The sequence below is a fragment of the Schistocerca serialis genome, chromosome 1 (genome assembly GCF_023864345.2).
Source record: "Schistocerca serialis cubense isolate TAMUIC-IGC-003099 chromosome 1, iqSchSeri2.2, whole genome shotgun sequence".
Lineage (NCBI taxonomy): Eukaryota > Metazoa > Arthropoda > Insecta > Orthoptera > Acrididae > Schistocerca > Schistocerca serialis.
This window is the reverse complement of record NC_064638.1, coordinates 988,545,169-988,568,597: the sequence shown is the minus strand read 5'-3', so window position 1 is coordinate 988,568,597 and position 23,429 is coordinate 988,545,169. Positions and strand designations below refer to the sequence as shown.

The window sequence follows — 23,429 nt, the reverse complement described above, 5'->3', positions numbered from 1 at the left end:
GGCCCATTGTGCTCAGAGCCATTTGAACAATTTTTTTTCTCTCTCCCTCTCTCTCTTTCACTTGCCATAAAGTGAAGGCCATGCATAGTATAATCTCACCTACTTACAAAATCACCACGAACAACGACAATATTTGACCCTACCTAAGACATAAGCAGACGTTCAAAATCCAAATTCACTCTCCTGAGACAAGAGGAGTTCAAATGAGTTCTAACGTAGCGTCTAAGAACAGGTATAAACTCAGGAACGGTGTATCTCCATGCCAATATAATCTTTAGCGGGGCAGATTCTAACCAGCGAGTGAATCTGTTCCCTATCGTCCACTAGTGCGCGTTCCAGTTTTCATTGTGGGTAGTGACAATTGGGGGTTAGAGATATTTTCGTTAGGTGTTTATAAAATTTTGAAACAAAGCATTTAGTAAATAATTATCATTATATGCTTAAACATGCTGCAAATCTGCGATATTAATTGTAGAACCTAAAGCTACTTTCATGCTCTACAAATCACCATAACTGTCGAACTGGTGGTTAACTGAAAAAAAAAAAAATCGTTCAAATGGCTCTGAGCACTATGGGACTTAGCTGCTGAGGTCGTCAGTCCCCTAGAACTTAGAATAAATTTTTTTTTTTGGTCATCAGTCTACTGATTGGTTTGATGCGGCCCGTCACAAATTCCTTTCCTGTGCTAACCTCTTCATCTCAGAGTAGCACTTGCAACCTACGTCCTCAATTATTTGCTTGACGTATTCCAATCTCTGTCTTCCTCTACAGTTTTTGCCCTCTTACTTAAACCTAACTAACTTAAGGACATCACACACATCCATGCCCGAGGCAGGATTCTAACCTGCGACCATAGCGGTCGCGCGGTTGAAGACTGCGCCTAGAATCGCTCGGCCACACTGGCAGGCGGTAACTGAAAAATTTTGCTACTAACAGACTTAGAACATTGGGCGATAGGCAAAAATGAATCACTACCCCTGCTTTATACTGAACATGTATCTCTCTCAGTGCTATTCCTTCGGCCACCCACTATAAGCGCGGTGTGTTTATTCACGAAGACTTTACAGAGTGATTCTAAATCCTTTTTCACCTGCCCCAAAGATGAATAAGTTTAAGAAATGGGTGACCAGGTATTCTGATCCTAGTGCATCCTGTAAAAGTTGGCCTGGATCTAGATGAAGTTATTTTTTCTTCCAATTTTGATATGCCCCAGAACACGGTAGCATACGAGTATATTGTTTCTTAAACGATAAATATCATACTCCTACAATGTTTTTAAAGTTGAACTTAGCAACAGTTCATCAGATATGCCAGAAAAAAAGACAGAGTGCTTACTGTGAGTCTCGTAACTGTAATGTTGCTGATTTGAATCTCACTATTAGCACTTTTTTTACTTTTATTTAAATTACGTTTATACACATATGAGGAAAAGTGTTGCATCACCGTGGTTCCAGGAGGTCTTGACCATTCACATAAAAATTGAATAGACAAATACAAAACCAACATTTCAGCTCTCTTTATTGCTCATGATAGCGAAAAATTGGAAATTATACAATAATATTTTAGACTTTCTGAATTCGTGTGCCAGATTACAGCATATACTGGTACTCCTAATACCCAGTAACATGTCCTCTTGTATTGATTCATACCTGTGTTCGTTGTTGCATACTGTCAGCTAGATCATCAAGACACTGTTGGTGCTTATTGTTCCACTCTTCAACGGCGATTCGGCGTAGATCTCTCTTATAGGTTGCTGGGTCATCTCGTCCCAAAACAGCCCTTTTCAATGTACTCCAGGAAAGTTCGGTAGTTTTTATGTCTTGAGAAAATGCTGGCCATTCTGATCTAGCGATTTCGTTATTATGGAGGAACGCACAGCTACCTATATGATTGCACGCTAGAATATCATCTCTGTATCGTGTATTCGTTTGATTGCCTTCAATGATCATCTGTGGCGTACGTTTACTCCACATTATGCTACCCGAAAACATCAGGGAACCACCATCTTGTTGAACTCGCTGGACAGTGTGTCTAAGGCGTCCAGGCTGACCAGACTGCCTACAAAAATGTCTCTAACGATTGTCTGTTTGGCGGCAGAGGCGCGTCTCATCTGCGAACAGAACTTGATGCCAGTTCTGACGAGTCCACTCAGCATGTCGCTAACCCATCTTTACCGCGCTGTACGTATGGTGTCTAGGAGTCAAAGTTGGACCTCGCCTTGGACGTCGGGAATACAGTTGCTCTTCATGAAGCCTATATCGTACGGTTTGAGTCGAAACATGACGTCCTTTCATCAGCTGCAGTAGTAGCCTTAGGGCGGTCTGAACGAGTAAAGTCATCGACAGTTCTGGTATCTCTGTAACTCCTCCATGTTACTCTGAGACGTCTGGAAGCTTCCCTTGATAACAGCCCTCCCTGACAACGTAACAATGCGGATACGATCAAACTTCGAAACTGACCTCCTAGGCATGACGGAACTACAGACAACACAAGCAGTGTACCTCCTTCCTGGTGATATGACTGGAACTGACATGCCGTCTTAATCGCTCCGTCGCATAGGCACTGCGTATGCATGGTTGTTTACATATTCGTTTGGGTTGAGTGGCAAACTGAGGGGCTGTGTTACAAATGCAGTCTACACATTTAGCATCAATGTTTATGAGAGCTTGTAACGGATGTGGTGAAAAACTTCTATTAGTGTGTGTTTTATCAAGTGGATATGTTAACTGACAAAAATATAACGATAATAAAGGAAACATATATTTATTTTTGATTAGCAGTCGCATAAAATTACGAGAAATCGCAATAAATCAAAATTTGCGGCAAAACTGCGAAACATTAAATATAAAATAAATCAGGTTTTTATATCTAATGACTGAACGACATTGGTAACGTATACATTCTCTTTCGTTTAACAATAATATATTTCTCACGTCCGTATCACATATTAATCTATTTTCATCCAGTTTGTAATTCAGTATTTGCTAACTAAGATTTGTATTTGATAATAAATAACGAATTTACATAAATGTGAAAAAACGCTGTTGTTGGTGAAAGTCGAACTAGTGATTGTGTGACATGTGTACTATGCACTTAGCTACCATAAACTCCGATAATAAGTTCGAAGTTTCTTGTACTTATAATGCTCTAAAATTTTCTAATCATGGAGACAGATTTTTTAGAGTCTGTTTGAGAACTATGCCATACTGCTTTATGAAGCTGATGTCTGGTCACTGACCTTCGAATCGTGCAAACCTGAAGAAATGGCTCCCACGTAAGAGCATATAGGATGGAAAGATAAACGCTGCCTATTGAAATTCTCGCAAGTTCTTTCTACTTATTTTACAAGACTCCTGTGAAGCTAAGTCGTCCATACAATTGTTTTTTTGGTGAAGTAAAGGGTGTAACAAAATTATACATTCAGAACGGATTTTTCATTCAGGAGAGAATTGGGCTTCATAGAAATCTGCCGTCAGTCTATGATTTTACTTAGGATGAGGTCTCGAACTCTCAACATCGCATTTCGTGTGCAATGACCTTTCCAGTTCTGTCGAGACAGAACTCACTAGAAAATAGCAGAGAAGTGCCGGTAGAATTAAACGTACGAGAGCGGGTCGTGACTGGATAACTCAGTCGATAAGATTAATGACCGCGAAAGACAATGTAAAACTTTATGCCTGCCAGGAAATTCAGAAAGAGGGCCTATTTATGCCCTCATAACAACGCTCAGCCAGAAATCCTAAAGAATGACACAGCATGTCAGGCGATTGTAAGAAATTCCTAGAGATGACATATGGAGTCTTTTGGCTTCCACATCACACCGAATATAAGATTGTATTCGTTCTGATGTTGATGATGGACATCACGTCTGACAGGAATGAAAGTTTAATAGTTCATTAGCCTTTATGTGATGAACTTGTCGACAAAAATTGATAAATAACGGTCAGCTGCTTAATGGCGTTACACATTCGATTCTCGTCACTGTATTTTATTATGAAGTACCTTTCGTAGCCCAAGCAGTTGTAAGTCACATTATGTTGATACATAATGCATTTCCCGAGGCGGTCCAAGGGGGCTGAGTGATCTTTCCGTTTACGCTTGGTTCCAGCAAAGAATTAAGAGAAATCTAGCGAACAGACACAGACGTTTGATACACAATCATGCTCATAAATTAAGAATAATTGCAGAATGTGGTGCCACACAACATGGCACTACACAAAACTGGCGCTAACAGCATAGGCACATAGGGAACACACACGACACAGATCTGTAAGTCCACGGTATTGGTGATAAGTTGAGAAAACCACTCCGATACACATGTGCTACAAAACGCCACTGTTTCCTGCGCATGTACCCCGACATCAATATGGGATATGATCACCATGCACATGTACACAGGTCGCACAACGGGTTGGCGTACTCTGGATCGTGCAGCGATACGTCGACCGAGAGTATTCCAGACGTGCTCGATGGGATTTAAGTCTGTAGAACAGGCAGGCCACTCCATTCACCTGATATCTTCTGTTTCAAGGTACTCCTCCACGATGGCAGGTCGGTGGGGCCGTGCGTTATCATCCATCAGGAGGAAGGTGGGACCCACTGCATCCCTGAAAAGGCGGACATACTTGTGCAAAATGACGTCCCGATACACCTGACCTGTTACAGTTCTTCTGTCAAAGACATGCAGGGGTGTACCTACACCAATCTTAATCCCATCCCACACCATCAAACCACGACCTCCATACAGGTCCCTTTCAAGGACATTAAGTAGTTGCTATCTGGTTCCCGGTTCACGCCAGTGAAAACCCTGCGAGAATCACTGTTTTGATTATACCTGGACTCGTCCGTTAAGATAACCTAGGACCACTGTTTCAATCACCATGTACTGTGTACTTGACACCAGCCTTTACCGGCTCTCCTGTGACCAAGGGTCAGTGGAATGCACCTTGCAGGTCTCCGGCCAAATAAGCCATGTCTGTTCAGTCGTCTGTAGACTGTGTGTCTGGAGACAACTGTTCCAGTAGCTGCGGTTAGGTCTCGAGCAAGGTAACCTGCAGTACTCCGTGACCGTCTGCGGGCAGTGATGGTGAAATATCGGTCTTCTTGTGGTGTTGAACACTGTGAACGTCCCGTACTGTAGCGCCTGGACACTTTTCCTGTCTGCTGGAATCGTTGCCATAATCTTGAGATCACACTTTGTGGCACACGGAGGGCCGGTGCTACGACCTGCTGTTTTTGACGAGCCCCCAGTCGCCCTAGTATTCTACCCCTCATAACGACATCAATATGTGTTCTTTGAGCCATTTTGAACACACAGTCACTATTAACACGTCTTAAACGTCTGCACACTTACTCGCTGTACCGTCCTCTGACATGCACCAACACACCTCTGCGTATGTGGACTGCTGCCAGCGTCGTCGTGCGACGACCGCAGGTCACATGCACCGCATGGTCATATCCCGAGGTGATTGAAACCCGCAAACCGCCCACCAGAGCGTTGTTTCACCATGTATCAGCATTATCCTTAATTTATGAGCATGAGTGTATGTACGCTCAAGTAGAGCTTTTTTAGCGTATACTGAAAGATTAGATAATAAACGAACAAAATTTACAATCTAAAAACTTATCAGCAACAAGAGATAAAAAATAGGATAAAAATCTATTATGCAGTGAGGATTACACATATGTGCAAGATTCACCAGAAGCAATAATAAAAAACACTTTCGATAGAGAAAAGTTAAACGAAATGAGCTGCTCGAATATTATGTTCGCGGAACGAATTACAAAATTAGGGGGTCAACTGAAAGCTGCGAGACCATAACTTCCTAGCGAACTACGAGTGGCTTTTGTTGATAAGACTCTGAAGAACGACCCAGCTGAACAAACCAGCTGTAGTACTGATTCATTGTAACCTAGCTACATTTAAATTATTTGTTCATCAATGTGCTATAATTCTCATACCATAACGTAGCGTGTAGGAGGATCACTTTCCAATTTACGTATTCCATTCTTTCTGTTTTCTTCGTGTAAATTATATCACACATGGAAAACGTACATATCTTGAGATTTTTGAAAACAAGTAAAACCGTTTACTTTACTCCCTTTCCAGTTTATTCCATTGTCACGAATATCTGTTAGTCTAGAAAAATTTCCGTAAAAAAGTATTTTTAGATCTAAGATGTGTTGGGAACCGTATCAATCAGTCTAGATCTGAAGTCATTTATTTAAACAAGAAGATCGTAGTAGTCAGTTGCTGTGGACACTGTAAGGGCTTTAATCGAGGGGTTCGGTAAATTCTGAGTGGATTAATCTGAAAATTAAAATTGGGAATGATCGGGCGTGCTTTGCCATGAATCTACACTGTTTAAGTTCTCAAATAATTACGAGATGTTATGAAGCGAATAAGGCGACCACGCTACCTGTTTCGTGCTTACAGTGTAAATATAAGTGACAGCTTGCGTGCCTCGAGGCAGTTGACTCTGGTCGGTAACTTTAGTTGCGTCGACTACAGCAGCATCACGTTTCTAACTGATGCCGTCTCTCTACTCCCGAGTAGTATCAACGATTGCTCTGGTACATAGTCTACTTTACGTGCTTGCTGTTCTTTCTGTCCTACAGTTTCTGCCCTGCGCTCTGATGGTTTTTATTTCAATATAAAGAAAAAGCGAACAGCTTCCAGAGGCTCTGTATGGTTTTGCAGAGAGTACGCTGGGTGTAAATACGTGGAGAATAACAGTAACCAGTGAATTAAATTAATGACAACATTCAAATTTCTTTATTTTCAGCCGAAAAAGTTATGAAACTTCACGTTTAATTTCACTATGGGCTTTATTTGATGCTCTTGGCAAAGTGCGTGTGCAAGACACATTCCAAATATCAAAACCATTTGCTTATATCATAATGTTCTCTGTTCAGAACAAAAGTTGTAAGAATGTAGCGCCTTCCAATGATTAGTTTGATTAAATTGTTGTTTGACTGTGGATTAAAGCAAATGACAGTGGCTTGGAAAATCGATTTTCTCTACAGTTTAAATTCATCGGAGTTGCGCCTAGCTTATGAACCTTGAGTAATGAGTGATAAAAAGGTCAGTAAACGATGCCTAGGTTTTAAATGACTTTATGCTTGTGGAGGGACCGTAAGCTGCTACCAGCTGGACGATTGACAACTGCTATGACTCATGAATTTCATCATGTTGGACGGATCACTACTTGCACGATTGTCAGAGAGAAACTTGCACTTAAATGTCACAAAATGTGCGCTCTCATTTGCCGGGACGATAGTTAGCATAGCTTTCAGCTACGTCATTTGCTACGACCTAGCAAGGCGCCATTATCAATTGCTATTTACCTTGTGATGCATGTACCGTCGGACCGATGTTCACCAATTGTGGATTAAAGTTAAGTATTCCAGCAGCTACGTACGTTATTGGCTATATTAATTACCTTGTCGTGTTCCAGACCTCACGCCAGCCTGCGTGAGCTTAAATGTGTGCCTTTCGGCTTCACCTCGTAGTGGCTTGGCTGTCTTGCCAAGTCACAACAGTGGGTACCAGTAATACTTATCAGCCAACACAAAGGGCAAAGAATGTCAAGCAGACGTTCTTTATGGATCACTATCGAGAAGCAAGAGACGCTCAGCTTCCTCGCGGTATTACTGGTGACTATCACCTCTTCAGACCAGGGCTCGACGAACAGGTATTCATAAATGACAAGGAGCTCAAGGCAAGGAGCTGCTTCGCAAGCTGAGAATTTCTAGGTAGAGGGGCTGAAGTGAATGTCTAATGAACGGCTAATACATATAATTCATATAAAAAGTGAAAAATGGCAAACTAAAACAGCCAAGAAAAGCATTATAGTGAATGTATTTATCATAACCAAGCGACTGTTAATTTTCGAATACGCTTCGTACAATATAAACACTGAAATGTATCTCCGATACAATTTTTAGATGAAGCAATTAGACATGCTAACAGTCTAAACAACAGTCGCCGAAGGCTGGGCAAATCACCAGACGTTTCAGGGCCTCCACATCCTAAATGGAGCAGTTCGTCTGGTTCTTGTGTATAGCACAGATCGATTATTTTAGCAGATAAAAAATATGAGAGTATGACACCCCTTGAAACTTAAAAGCAGTACCACCTTCATACCACGCAGAACCATCATTTCGCTGCAGGATAAGGAGCCATTTGCATATTTTGTGCTCCTCAAGTCATCTGCACATCAGGGAACCCAGAGGTGCACACTGTGTCACTAATGTTGGTATTAATGCACGAAGTTCACCATGGAGTATTGAATATTGGGACATTATGACGATAGATTTCAAGTGCGTCAAATAGTTGCAAATTCCTACACTGAAGCGACCACTAACTTACAGAAAGTCAAAAGCATTAACAAAAATACTTAAAGCAGTTTGGTAGTGTATGGGTAAACTTATGATTTTTACTAACAGCTTATGCTATCGGCTAATTTTGTGCAACACACATATTAAATATTGTATCATCAGTATGAAGCTAGTTCACTGTCCGTCCCTGGTAGCTGAGTGGTCAGCGCGACAGAATGTCAATCCTAAGGGCCCGAGCTCGATTCCCAGCTGAGTCGGAGATTTTCTCCACTCGGGGACTGGGTGTTGTGTTGTCCTAATCATCATCATTTCATCCACATTGACGCGCAAGTCGGCGAAGTGGCGTGAAATCGAAAAACTTGCACCCAGTGAACGGTATACCCGGCGGGAGGCCCTAGTCACACGACATTTACATCTACATTTTAGTTAGTTCACTTGTTTCATTGGTAGTATCAATCACCTGTATCCAAATACATGTGCAAAGTATAAGACTGACAAAAAGAACTGCCGGCGAAAAAAAAGTAACACCCTGTAACCTCCCCCTCACTTATCGACCTTAATGACAGTGAAAAATGAAACTGCGTGTACCTAATGGGAATTTTGGAAAAGCGATCGTCACCGAAGTTAACCTGTCGGTAAAGAGGGAGGAAAGGGTTACATCTAAATGAAAGGAAAATTGCAAGTGAAACTGGTGGAAATTAATTTTGAAATAGGGATAAAGTTAATAAAGAAAGTAAATGTGCGGCCGTTACGTTAAAAATCAACTACCGGTAATTAGATATTTGAGCTTTGGGGGAAATTACGGTCGCCAGTCCTATGGACAATTACTATAATAACTGAAAAGGAAAGGTTATTACACATATAATTAGCACTAGAAGTGTCGCAACTGAAGGTTGACACGTGTAGTGTGAAAACTGAAAGTTTGTCAGAAGTAATAAATTTCGCTACACTTAATTTAGCAAAAGAATTAATGAAACCGGAATTTAGTGACTGAAGTTAATAGTGAGCTTTCTTTCTGAAGCACGTCGAAATACAGTTAGTCTTGGACTACCTCAACAATCATTTCTAAAGCTACTTGAATCTACGCAATTTAGAAAGAAGAGATTTAACTTTGAACTTGAATTAAACGATTCTGAACAATTAACAATAGTAAAATTTAGTACGTACCAAGCTGAGCTGCAGTCACAGGTAAGCTAAAATACGGTAACAAAACTCGCACTCTTAATGTGTGCTTGTGTAATCTAACTATTGTTACTTAAATTGAACTTTGAAATTAAAGCAGTGAAGTGGAACTATGCTGGCGTTTGAATTTCAACGACACTCGGGTTCATTTCGGAAAAGGAAGGGACCCTGCTTGGCAATGCAATTGGGACAATGAGCAACAAAGGTTCATGCTAAGTTGCTGTAATTTTGCGAGGCAAATGGAACAATTTGAAAAGCTTAGGTCTGCCACACAGTTCTGAAACTTTACGTGCTTTTACTCTTCCTTGTTGGTTGATTGAAGGTTTGAAGCCGTTGATCGAGGAGGTGGCGACAGTCACTCATTGTCGGCCGTCGCTGTTGCAGAAGCTGGATGTTGGCGCGCCTTCTTCTCGACACGGTCACCAGGCGAAACGGGCTCTTGATGTGCGCCAGCTAATGCTTCCCGTCCGCGACACCATGTCAGAAACTATTATCGCGAGTCGAGCGCAATTACATGCTGCCAAACCCCGAAAGCGCGGCAACTCGCGGGAGCGTCACACAACACACCTGCTCCACTCGCTACTCCAGCCAGACTCCTACTGCCCTGCCCGCGCTCCACGCGGCAGAGTTAACACTACTAAAGATCCTACACAGTTTGAGTCTTCACACGACCTATCGATGTAATCGTTCGATAGCAGTTTTCCCTAGGCAAGACCCAGCGTAAAAATACAAATAATATTTACGAAACAAACCAATTATACATCGACATAAATGCATAAATATATATATACAAATAGTAAAACAATTACAATATGTAAAGACACAGAAATGTCATATAATCAGTAACAAAAATAAGGAAAACAAATTATAGTACAATAGATGGAAATAGGAGGATATGCATTTCCGGCGTTACAACCCTCAAGGACAACGTCATTCTTATGTTCAGTAAGGTGCCGAGTAGTTCATAATTGTAAGAGTGCATGAAAAATTAAGATTAAATGAAACACACGTGTCATATTTATTACGACACGTGTGTTTCATTTAATCTTGCATCAGCACACAGTGTACCCTCCTATGGTGGTATCGCAGGCGTGTACTCCCGCATGAAAACACTCAAAAATGGCATCCTACGTCAAACTGTCCCACGCATCATGCGCCTTTTGTTGCGATTCAACAATGGTTCTTGCACTCCACAGGGAACGAGTAAACTCTCGCTTCGTCATATCCCACAAACAGTTGACGAGAGATCTGGTGATCTTACTGGACAGGGCAGATGTTGCACACTAGGAAGAGCACATTGTGTCGCACAAGCGACCGCTACGGTCGCAGGTTCGAATTCTGCCTCGTGGATGGATATGTGTGATGTCCTTAGGTTAGTTAGGTTTAAGTAGTTCTAAGTTCTAGGGGACTGATGACCTCAGAAGTTAAGTCCCACAGTGCTCAGAGCCATTTCAACCTTTTTTTTTTTTTTTTTTATCGCACAAGCTGTATGTGGACGTGCACTGTCCTGTTGAATAAGCACATCACCTTCCTGTCAAAGAATTGACAGTAGCACGGCAGTAACAGCCAGCGCAGTGTAGGGGGCACTGTTTACTTTACCCTGCAGGAATACCATACATAACCTCGAGTTGCAAGTGACGACCACCCCTTGTGACGTGGGTAAATGCACTCTGGAACAGGCAGCTCACCAGGTCTCCACCATTCACATGTACGTCCATCACTCGCACATAGGCAGAACCTTCTCTCATCACTGAAGACAACAGAGCGCTTTCTACACTATACTCAACTCTTTCGCGTCACCAGAATACCCACGTTTGACTGTGTCGTGTTGACAGTGATTCCTTCGCCAGAGGGAAACGTGACCTTAATCCTGTTGCAAACAGGCATTTCCCAAAGATCATTGACAACACATCACCTGCAGCATGTGTCTGCATATCGTCCCTTAACGATGTTCGATCGGCCACCGCTACTCGGACGACGAGTCGCTCTTGACTTGAGTCAGTGTTACGTGGACGTACCGAACTTTGTCTACAGATGTGGGGATGTTTCGCAGACCAATGCTGAAACCAGCGGTAAGCCCATCATGTGCAGCAGTCCGTCGATACGTCCAACCAGCTTCCAGCAGGCCCGCAGTACGGCCCTGTTCAAATAGTTGAAGCTGTTCAACAGGAACACGTACTCGTCGTCGGGGCTGGTTGTTTCCTAGAATCAATGTTGGAAACTCTGTTCACCTCTAAACTCAGCACAGTAATTGCCTGAGGAAACGAAACAGAACAGAAGGTGCACAGACAGTCCTCCTGAGTGGCATATGATCGCCTATGACCGTGACAAGTGAATCACTAACAATACGGGTATAACACCTCGGTATGCACGTGTTATTTGAGGTTACTGCATTTTTTCCTTCGGTATATATGGTAACACGGAAAACCGCGGATTTGTTAAGTCATTAATTTTGGAAAGTAACTGCAACTATGTTCCGTCTGGAAGCAGTAGTGAATTTCAATCATTCTGCAAAGAGTTAAACTTTTTCATATTTATACAGGGTGATTCACGAGGATATGCAAATATGTTAATGTTATTCTACAAGTAAAACTAAAGAAAAAAGTTCATATAAACATAGCTCCGCAAATTTTTGTTTACAGAGTTACGGCTAATAAAAGGTTTTGCCTGAAATTTAGCAACTTCGCTAATATGAAGCCATCACAAAACCGTACGAGGTGAAGAAAAAAACACGATTTCCATTTATTTTGTTGTTGTTGGTCTGGTAAATCTAATGAAACATATACCAGACGTGTATCTGCAGTAGTTTCCCGGCACATCAAGAGAAGCAAAGTTATTATACCAGTAAATTTGATTGCTTTCCATTAAGATAGTAAAGACGTTTATATCATTGTTGGCAACCGTCAGTGAGGTGTTTAGTCGTTTCCTAACATTGAAAAGAGTTGTTCAGTGAGAGAACTTAATAACAACAGTGCATTTAAATCAAACCACATAGTAACGGTTGTAGTTTGTAGATTATTTATGAAATAGGGGTGCCTTTTTTCGACAGAGGAATATGCTAATTTGGTGTTTATTTACGGCAAATTGTTTGGAATTTAAAAAACAGATTGGGCCAGGTAGTTAATAAATTAAAACTTTTACGAAATTACTTCTTTGCTTCTCTGAATGTTCTGTAAAGCTACTGCAGATACGCGTCTGGGACATGTTTCATTAGATTCACCACATCAGTAACAACAAAATAAATGGAAAACATGCTTTACATTACCGTCGTACAGTTTTGCGATGGCTTCATATCAGCGATTGCTAAATTTCAAGCAAAACCTTTTATTAGCACAAACTCCGTAACCAAACATTTGTGGAGCTATGTTTATATTGACTTTTTCTTTTACTTGTAGAACAACATATTAAAAAATTTCATATCTTTGTGAATAACCCTATTCATGTTTATTGTTCTACCGAAATGAACAGAACTCGGATTCCTTGAGTCTTACTGAAAAGATATAATATTTCTTCTCTCTCCAAATTCCGTGATTCAGTCTGTTTCCCACACGGCTCAAATGATTTCACCTTGGCTGTAGACAGCGTTCTGTTCGATTAATGCAATTTTTGAAAATAATACCAATGGATGTTTCTCTTACAACATCATCAGTTTCCTGAGTATGACCCTTTCCATTTCGGTGCGTACATCTTGAATGTCACACGGTTGATTAATTCGTTGTTGTTTTACGTTTCTAATCTTTTGATTTTGTTTCGATGTACATTGTTATATATTTTCTCTTTTACATTCTCTGAAAAATGCCTTTAGCCCCGCGAAATATATTCGAATATGACGTACCCCGCTCTTTCATTTTATTGATAAATATGTAGATGATCGGAATTTATATCTGGCTTATGAAATCCATGTTAACTAAATAAAGAGAGCCTTTCAGCGTTTTCTCTCTTCAATTTTAAATATGAGTAGGGCATAAAACACGTAGAACTGCGAGTTGATTCCCAAATATTGCAAAATTTCTATACCAGGTGACCAATTTTCAGTTCATCGAAAGCACAAGATCAGGTATGAATAACTTAAATGGGAAAGGGAAAACTATTTTTCTTCACTTCAACGGTTGTATTTATGCTACCAGGTGACCAATTTTCAGTTCATCGAAAGCACAAGATCAGGTATTAATAACTTAAATAGGAAATATGAAACTATTTTTCTTCACTTCAACGGTGGTATTTATGCTACTAAGGAAAAAGGGAGCTTGATTCCTCTGGAACTTTTTTTAAATTTTCTTTCCATTCTGCGAGCTAAAGGCGATGTCCGAATCTCCTTTGCAGTATGAATACCACGGGGATCTTATCATAACGATGGAGATATGCATCATGTACTCTTCGTACCACATTCTACCAACTTAGGCATTCCTAATTCGACTTTGGTGCTGAAAATTAATGCTGCTTTTTACTACTTGTTATTCTTGGTTTCTGAATAGCATAGTTCCCTAGTAACATTTACATGGAATTTTAGTAAATTACTGTATTAATATAGGAACAGTATTTCTCATTTAATCTTCTTTTTCTTGTTTCAGGCTGGTTATTGTCTTAACGGTTCCTGCCTCTTCGTCGGCCTTCCAGCTTCTAGTTGCTTGTTTAACATTTTGTTTGATTTTTTATTTTAATCTCTCACGATCTACTTCACTTTCTCTAATTTTCCTCTGACACCTTGTTATCTTGTATAGCTTACTTAATTTCAGATATCAATATTTCTGATCATGTTGTTGTTGTTGTTGTTGTTGTTGTGGTCTTCAGTCCTGAGACTGGTTTGATCCAGCTCTCCATGCTACTCTATCCCGTGCAAGCTTCTTCATCTCCCAGTGCCCACTGCAACCTATATCCTTCTGAATCTGTTTAGTGTATTCATCTCTCAGTCTCCCTCTACGATTTTTATCTTCCACGCTGCCCTGAAATACCAAATTGGTGATCCATTGATGCCTCAGAACATGTCCTACCAATCGATCCCTTCTTCTAGTCAAGTTGTGCCACAAACTCCTCTTCTCCCCAATTCTATGCAATATATGATGATTAGTTATGTGAACTACCCATCTAACCTTCAGCATTCTTCCGTAGCACCATATTTCGTAAGCGTCTATTCCCTTCTTGTCCACACTATTTATCGTCCATATTTCACTTCCATACATGGCTACCCTCCATACAAATACTTTCAGAAACGACTTTCTGACACTTAAATCTATACTCGATGTTAACAAATTCCTCTTCTTCAGAAACGCTTTCCTTGCCGTTGCCAGTCTACATTTTATATCATCTCTATATCGACCATCATCAGTTATTTTGCCCCCCAAGTAGCAAAACTCCGTCATTACTTTAAGTGTCTCATTTCCTAATCTAATTCCCTCAGAATCATCCGACTTAATTCGACTACATTCCATTATCCTCGTTTTGCTGATCGTAAATTTTCGTTCATAGTTCTTTACTCCTCTTAGAAACCTCATAATTCCATTGTGTATATTGATATATATTGCCGTTGCTCGAGGTTGGTGTCGCATGTTTCTCAGTTTCCGGCAACTGCTAATGTTTTCGGAAATACTGTTAAAATTATAGACTTTATTTGTACATCTTTAACATAAGCATACCTCGAATAACAACCAAAAAGTTTGAAGTATACCTCATAACATGTTCTGTGATTTTATAGTTATATGACAACAGATTCGACACAAATTTACTTTGTACACGATCTGGATCGTTGCCAGAAGAAAATGTTATACTCTACATTTCACAATAATCTTATTTTATCCTTGATGCATTACGCCACTTTTCTCGTGTTACCTGAATAGTACCTCGCTGAACTGTCCAACGCTTTTCCGTCAGTTTGTGCTCAATATCCTAGGAGTCTAGGAGTCTTCTTTGCTCTGTTTTTGAATAGCATCGCTTAAATGACATGAGGTAATCCGAGTTAGCACCAAAAGGAAATGGACACCTTTTTCCAGGAGAGGACGAAGAAACTGCAGAATTTGTCACACAGACACTTGCCGTTGTTTTTTGTGCCATAGATGATGAAACTACTACTGATACAATATTCTAACTAATCAGTATTTAATCGTACTTACGTTTAAATGAATTCTACGAACATTGAAATCAGGTTTTATTTTAAACGTAACAACTGCGCTTCCACCATTCCTGATATAATTTTTAGCTGTTTCCCTCTTGCTTTGGACGATGGGCGCCTTTTGGGGGAACTCATACCTTTAGCTAACCGCTTCTGTCGCAGTGTTATTGTTATGGTCTTCGTCATCTGTCACTGAATTTGTAGGAGTATGCAATATACGTGAAATGCAACACACAGACTGATCGGAAAACCCATATATTTTTTTGGGGGGCAGTTTGTTAGAGGGAGCAAGGTAAAATAGTAAAATCCCTCAAATCCAAAGAAAGTACTTTGGAGATATTCTCACATTCATCAGGGTGAAAGAACAGACAGTTAAAGAACATTTCCCTGTGAAAAGCAATTTTACAGTTAAACTGAAATACTACTATCCGAGTCTGCCAAACGTCCCGTCTCGTACTACTAATGGCAGTCTGTCCAGAACATCTTCTAAACTACCGTAATCACTATCACCATAGTCACCTGTAAGTTGATAATCGACCGTTATTTTTAGTAAAATTCATGATTGCTTGTAGATCAGCGGACGTAATCAGACAACTTACAATGTTAGACCGTTGAAAATTCTTGCAATGCGGGTGCATATCCCACAGACTTTCAAACAAAATTCGGGTAGTTAACAACGAAAGACGATCAGTAACTCTGCATCTGCTCCTTTGGAAACACTGTGACCATTTTATTGTGTTATCTGGGAAAAGTCCTGACACTATAGAAAATATAATTTTCCAGTTTCTGAGAATGCTTCGTGGTGTACATTTATAGGCCAGTCTTTCGGCCATTGTTGTAAGCGGCCTTCATGAATGACATGTATTTAGCACTGGACTAGTGCTGTGTTCAGGAGATGTGGGAATATAACAGTACGTCACCATAATGACGTGCACACTTTTCGTTGACCTCATCCAGTTAGAATACATACACTATGTGATCAAAGGTATCCGGACACCTGACTGAAACTGACTAACAATTTCGTGGCGCACGCCATCGGTAATGCTTAAATTCAGTATGGTGTTGTTCCACACACAGGCTTGAGGACAGCTTCCACTCTCGCAGGCATACGTTGAATCAAATACTGGAAGGTTTCTTGGGGAATGGTAGCCCATTCTTCACGCAGTGCTGCACTGAGCACAGGTATCGACGTCGGTCGGTTAGGCGTGGCACGAAATCGGCGTTCCAAAACATCCCAAAGGTGTTCTATATGATTCAAGTCAGGACTCTGTGCAGCCCAGTCTATTACAGGGATGGTATTGTCGTGTAACCACTCCGCCACAGGCCGTGCATTATGAACATGTGCTCGAAAGTGCTGAAAAATGCAATCGCCATCCCCGAACTGCTCTTCAACAGTGGGATCAAAGAAGATGCTTAAAACCTCAGTGTAGGCCTGTGCTGTGACAGTTCCACGCAAAACAACATGGAGTGCAAAGCCTCTCCGTGAAAAACACGACCACATCATAACACCATCGCCTCCGAATTTTACTGTTGGCACTACACACGCTCACAGATGACGTTCACCGGGCATTCGCCATACCCACACCGTGCCATCTGACCGCCACATTGTGTACCGTAATTGGTCACTCTGCACAACGTTTTTTCACTGTTCAATCGTCCAGTGTTTACACTCCTTACACCAAGCGAGGCGTCGTTTGGCATTTACCAGCGTGATGTGTGGTTCATGAACAGCCGCTCAACCATTGAATCCAAATTTTCTCACCTCCCGCCTAACTGTCATTGGAACCTCCCGCCTAACTGCATTGGAACCTGATGCAGTTTGTAATTCTGTGTGATAGTCTGGATAGATGTCTACCTATTACACATTACGAACCTCTTCAACTGTCGGCGGCCTCTGTCACTCAACAGACGAGGTCGGCCTGTACGCTTTTGTGCTGTGAGTATCCCCTCACGTTTCCGCTTCACTATCACACAGGAAGCAGTGGACCTAGGGATGTTTAGGAGTGTGAAAATGTCGCATACAGGCGTATGACACTAGTTATACCCAATCACCTGGCCATGTTCGAAGTCCAGGCGTTCCGCGGGGCGCCCCAATTTGCTCTCTCGGGATGTCTAATGACTACTGAGGTCGTTGATATTGAGTACCTGGCAGTAGGTAGTAGCACAATGCCCCTAATATGAAAAACGTTTGCATTTAGGGGTGTCCGGATACTTTCGATCACATAGTGTACGTATTACAAAGAATGGATGTTCTTACTTCAAATGGTTCAAATGCCTCTAAGTACTATGGGACATCTCACTCTTAGCACTACTTAAACCTAACTAACCAATGGACATCACAGACATCCATGCACGAGGCAGGATTCGAACCTGCGACCGTAGCAGCAGCGCGGTTCCGGACCGAAGTGCCTAGAACCGCTCGGCCTCTGCGGCCGGCTGTACATACTTATGTGTATATGTTTGTAGGTATGTTCCACATCTCCACCTAAACCACAGGACCGGTTTCAACCAAACTTCGTACACGTATCATTTAATGTCTGAAAAGAATTGCTCTGTGGTAATAAACTCGTGGTGTAGTTCACGATGCTCGAATTAGCATACTGTATTCAATAATTATTTAGGAACTAGGGCACTAATTATCTCAGGTAAAGTATAAATATAATTTCAATCCTTTCTGAAACTTTTTCTCGCTGAAAACCCTCACAAAATGATGAATGGATACACGTTTGTCGCTGTTTATGCAGTATAGATGCATCACAAAGCACAATGTTTAAATTTATTGCTTTTTAAATACTAACTATTTATGACATTGTTTAGACAGCATTCGTATTTATCATTTATTATATATACAAAAAATATCATAGAGATTGAGCTGCGTGAAAATGAAACTGCAGGGCGAAATTAGCTGGAGAAACAAATGAAATATGTGTAACAATGTGTGTGTAATGTGTTACGTATGGCTGAAACACATGTGATATGTGAGCATTCTGGCGAAGTGTGGGTAAAAATATCCTCCTTAACCCCTGTATCGATTTCAACGAAACTTGGTACAATTATTACTCACTACCTGGAAAGAAATACAATGATGCTGAGGGTGTGAAGGGGAGGGTGATAACGTGGAGAGAAGAAGGGGAGCAATACGTGGACAGACGGAGACGGGGAAGGAAGTCATGCACACAGATATGATGGAGGATGAGATTGACAGAGTTAGGGTGACCACGAACTGACAGAGAAGGGGATTAGGAGTAGAAGGACAGAGAGAAAAGGAGAGTAGGAGGTAGAGAAGACAAAATAGGCAGAGAGAGGAGCGAGGGAAGGAGATGGACAAATAGAACTGGAATAAATAAGTACCCGGGCAACGCCCGGTATCAGCTAGTCAAAAGAATAAAAACTACAGTTAATAAAAGATGTCAGACCACGCATTTTCGATCCCACTATCGCGTCAAAATAGAGTTCAATGACGTTCGTAACAAACTGGATTTAGCAGCACGATGAAGTTGCACTATCCAAGATCTGAAGGCAAGCCATCGCCTTGGTGAAGCACACTTGCTAATGCTCTATTAAAGCCCATGACGGCAGAGACACGTAACCAGAACTCTTTTTATTTTTTTCGTGGCAACAGCCGTGGAAGCGACGTAGTTTCTGTAATGCTGTTTTGTGCACAGTATGACGAAGGGTTGTCGACAGCGCTGGCAGGGCACTTTTGCCGAAGGAAACTTCTTTCGGCCTCTAATGTGTGATGCACCGTCGTATGAAAGGGCAAACCTCTGCTTTGTGGCGAGGAGGAGGGTGTGAAGCCAGTGTGTGGCGGTCCGAGGGTGAGGCGCGGTGGCGGAACCGTCGCGTGACCGCGTCCACGTCCGCGCCTCCCCCAGACGGATGGTGTGCGGCGAGGACGGCCGAGAGCGGCCGGCCGAGGGAGGATGAAAAAGGCGAGGCGCTTTTCGGCGAACGCAATCGAACAGAGTGACGATAATCGATCAGGCGGCGCTCTCCGTCGCGGTGTTTGTCGCCCTGATGGCGGTACAAAGTACTTCAGTCACGCCGCGCTGCACTCTGCCGCCGAGGCGTTATCCCTGCAACGTCGTGGGCGTGTCGTGGTCTCATCGCACACACGGAAGCACCGCCGACAACTCGATTGACTCCAGGCAGAGTAATGAGCTTTCCTCCCTCTTCGATCCCACGTGGGGGGGGGGGGGGGGTGATCAACAGAATAGGAAATTACATTGTATGGAAGGCCTAGAGCCTATTCCGGAGGGTGGACTAGTACAAATCTCCGTGTTAAAGATATTACTGTGTGAGTAATTGTCGAAGAAAACTAAAATGTAGCTTATCGATTCCGGATATTACACCCCGTGACTGTACAAGAAATATCAATATAACTAGCTCCTACTACTCCATTAGGAAATATTTTACTTTTTTCCCATTAATTAGTTATCGAGCCATCTCAGGCTTCAGATGAGGCATACCAACGTCATACTCTCATTTTTGTACCATGATGTCAGATACTAAAGGCTGCTTCTTACTGACTTGAAGATATGAAACACATTAATGTATCGCCTTTTATACGATAAGTTACGCCGAAAAATTAAGTTCTTCTCTTATTGGTATGGGCAGTTATTGTATTAACATGCAACTAGTAGCTTCCATCGTCATCGCCTTCCATTGCAACTGCCTATCAGCCTAAGAACCACGGGCTACTCTTTATTCGTTATCATTTTCGGATAATCTGAGTGTCAACAGAAACTAGTCAGCACCTACCACGTGCTGTAGAACTGATGTACACTAAAAGGGTCATCCCTGTGTATGCATGTAATCGATTAAAAAAATTACCTTCAGAAACCTTAAAGTTAACCTAATAAAATAACACCAAAATTATTCTTTGATAGATTTCTGGCTGTTAATATAATTGCAAGCACAGTTAAAAAATATGGTGAAAGGAAAAGAGGGGAGGGGGACGGAGACTGGATGACAAGCTGTGCTGAGTTATCAGATGATCTCAGTTCGGCCGAAAGTAAGTAAAGAAATTAGTTCTATCACGTTGCTTGCTACTAAATAAAACATAAAGCGATGCATTCGTTTCCCATCTTCTTGTCACAGTGAAGCAAACTCTAGTATCGAGTGGCTTATTAGAACTATATATGCAAATATTTTTGCCGCATCTTAAGATGACACTGAAATTACCCGGAAGCTATTGAATGAAAGTAAAGGAATATTTCATTTGTGATCGCTCGCAGTGATCTGCATCTCTAATTCGTAAAATAGTCTGATATTGAGATGTAACCTACGTAAACCTTACCCCAGGCTTTTTAAATGAAATCATTTCGCTTTAGGCTGTTGAAACACTATTTATGGCGAATGCAGTTTCAAAACGTAGTCATTTTCAAGAATTGAGGGATGTTGTAATAACTCACTCAGTAATATAAAGCTGTGACATACTGTGTAAGAGGAACTGCATGTGGTGTTGTGAATTTATCTGCTCTTTCATATACCATATACATTAGAAAGCTGCTACATGAAATTCGAACTTAGTATTTATATCATTTTATCATTTTATTATTTTACCAGCTGTCTAACGTGTACGATATATGGAACAGGAGATAAATTTACAACACCACATGCAACTGCTCTCACACAGCATGTCACAGCTTTATATTACTAAATGGTTTACAATTTTCCACAATGTTTGAAGTTTACTACGTGTCGAAGCTGCATTCGCAATAAATAGTATTTTAACAATCTAAAACGCAATGATTTCATCTAAAAATTTCACGAGGTTTGTGGACTTAGTCATCATTAAACGTATCCTAGGATGTTAGCTCATGTCTATCATAGTTTACTATCCGTGGACAAAACAAATGCCTAGGAAAGAATTAATCATGTGATGTGTCCCACGTTACTGATTTATTAGCGTACTCCGGTATCGTTCTGTGTAAGACAGACGCACATGCCCACTTTTTGTAAATGAGATGACTGGCTTACCATTATTACTGTAAGCACCTAATTCCGTTGGTAATACCAACTTAATTTCATCGTTCTATTACACCGGACGTCGATTATCATATCTCCCGTACCTAGTCCTGATAGTGTGCAGCACTTTATCATCAATAACTGCAATACGGCATTCCTCTCGTCATCGTATCGTTGACACTGCCTCACCTCTCCGTGAAATGAAGTGTAGATACAGCGTTTCTATTATGTGAAATTCGTGGGACTTAGCATACTGAAAAGTAAAACAGACTGTGCAGGAGTGCAGTGTGCTAGACAGAAAGAAACGAAAGAATGAGAAAGGGAGAAAAACAGTATGTGTGTGTGTGTGTGTGTGTGTGTGTGTGTGTGTGTGTGTGTGTGTGTACAGGGTGAGTCAGGAGGAAAGGTACATGCCTTGAGAGGTGATAGTATTAGTGATAGTGAATAAAAAGCTTCATATGGACTTATGCCCTACTCCGAATGGTTTCCGAGATAGAACACATTTTATATTCATTGTTATTTATTTTCTGTACTATGAAACATTGTCACTGTTTACAATGTACCACACTAGTATAAAGTAAGTTGAGACGAACAGTTTGATACGAGACACTTGTGGTATATCAAATCGGGAATCTACCTCAAATTGGCCTACAAAAACTACGTAAGCTACAGCGCATGCAGGTCCAGCGAGTTTTTCAAGTCTCGCGCTCTCTTCGCACAAACCACTAGTTCTAGAGAAAAAAAAATGAATAGTACCTTTTCTGTACGAAATTTAATATAGGTTAATTTTGTACTGTAAAACGTTATCGCTGGAGGGTGCTGTTTTCGAATTATTCAAGAAAAATGTACAAAAGTAATATTAAATATGTCCTATCTCGAAAACCATTCGGAATAGGGCATTCGATATTATAAAATTTCGTTGCCATTTACTCCTTACTCCGTTTTACAGTTAAGTGGTTGAAATACGAAGATGCTAAAGTTAACTAATGACGAATTGAAATTGTAAGGCAATGATTTAGTTTTGTTTCTACTGCTGTTTTAGTCTCCAGATTTTTTTGATTTTAGACTTAGGTATGTGGTAAAATAATTTCCTCCAGTCAACATCTACGAATAACTAGAGTTATACATTTTTCTGAAGGAAGACGATCGCTTTCATAATTCGTGAAGCTCAGTAACATTTTTTTTCCATTTCATACTTTTATTTTATATCCGCTCTCCAATAAGTGTTGAACACCTTTGGTTTAATCTGCATGTTTTAAAAACTGTAAAGCCTTGCATTCCTAGACTTATTCCTGTGGACAGTATTGCTGACGTACTAAATTAGACCAATTCTGCGAAAATGCTGGCACAGTTACAAAAAGGCAAAGGAAAAAAATCTGAATGCGGGACAACTTACAACATTTTTTCGCACTGACAACATATAATTTGACAGAAATTTTATATTACCAAAGGAGAGATTCTGTGCTGCAAATTGCACACAAATAACGGTGTTGGTGAAAAAACGACCGTCACTCGTCACGCTCCAACATCCTGTTGTTCACCCAGCCATGGGTTATATCTCTCGGTACGGTTGTGGTACTGCTCGCGCCGACAGTTTTAATTATGTTCACCAAACATTAAATTTGCAAACTGAAGGTCACGATGAGAAACTGTGAAACTGAATTTACATGTAGCAGAGATTACGCGTTCTGAATCCTAAGAAGCCACATTCAGTCACGAAGAGAAATGTAACTATGGTGACAGCATCTTTAGTATGAGTAACTCCTTGTAATTTTTGTTGAGATCCTACTCACAAGAACAGCTAGCTGCTCTCAGTTCTGTTGGCATTTGA

General features: G+C 41.0%; 1 protein-coding gene across 1 annotated transcript in view; it reads right to left on the bottom strand.

Annotated features, from left to right (window-relative positions):
• LOC126454081 (discoidin domain-containing receptor tyrosine kinase B-like) overlaps positions 1–23,429 on the bottom strand; it is a 425,916-nt gene that overhangs the window by 260,646 nt on the left and 141,841 nt on the right. The window lies entirely within an intron of this gene.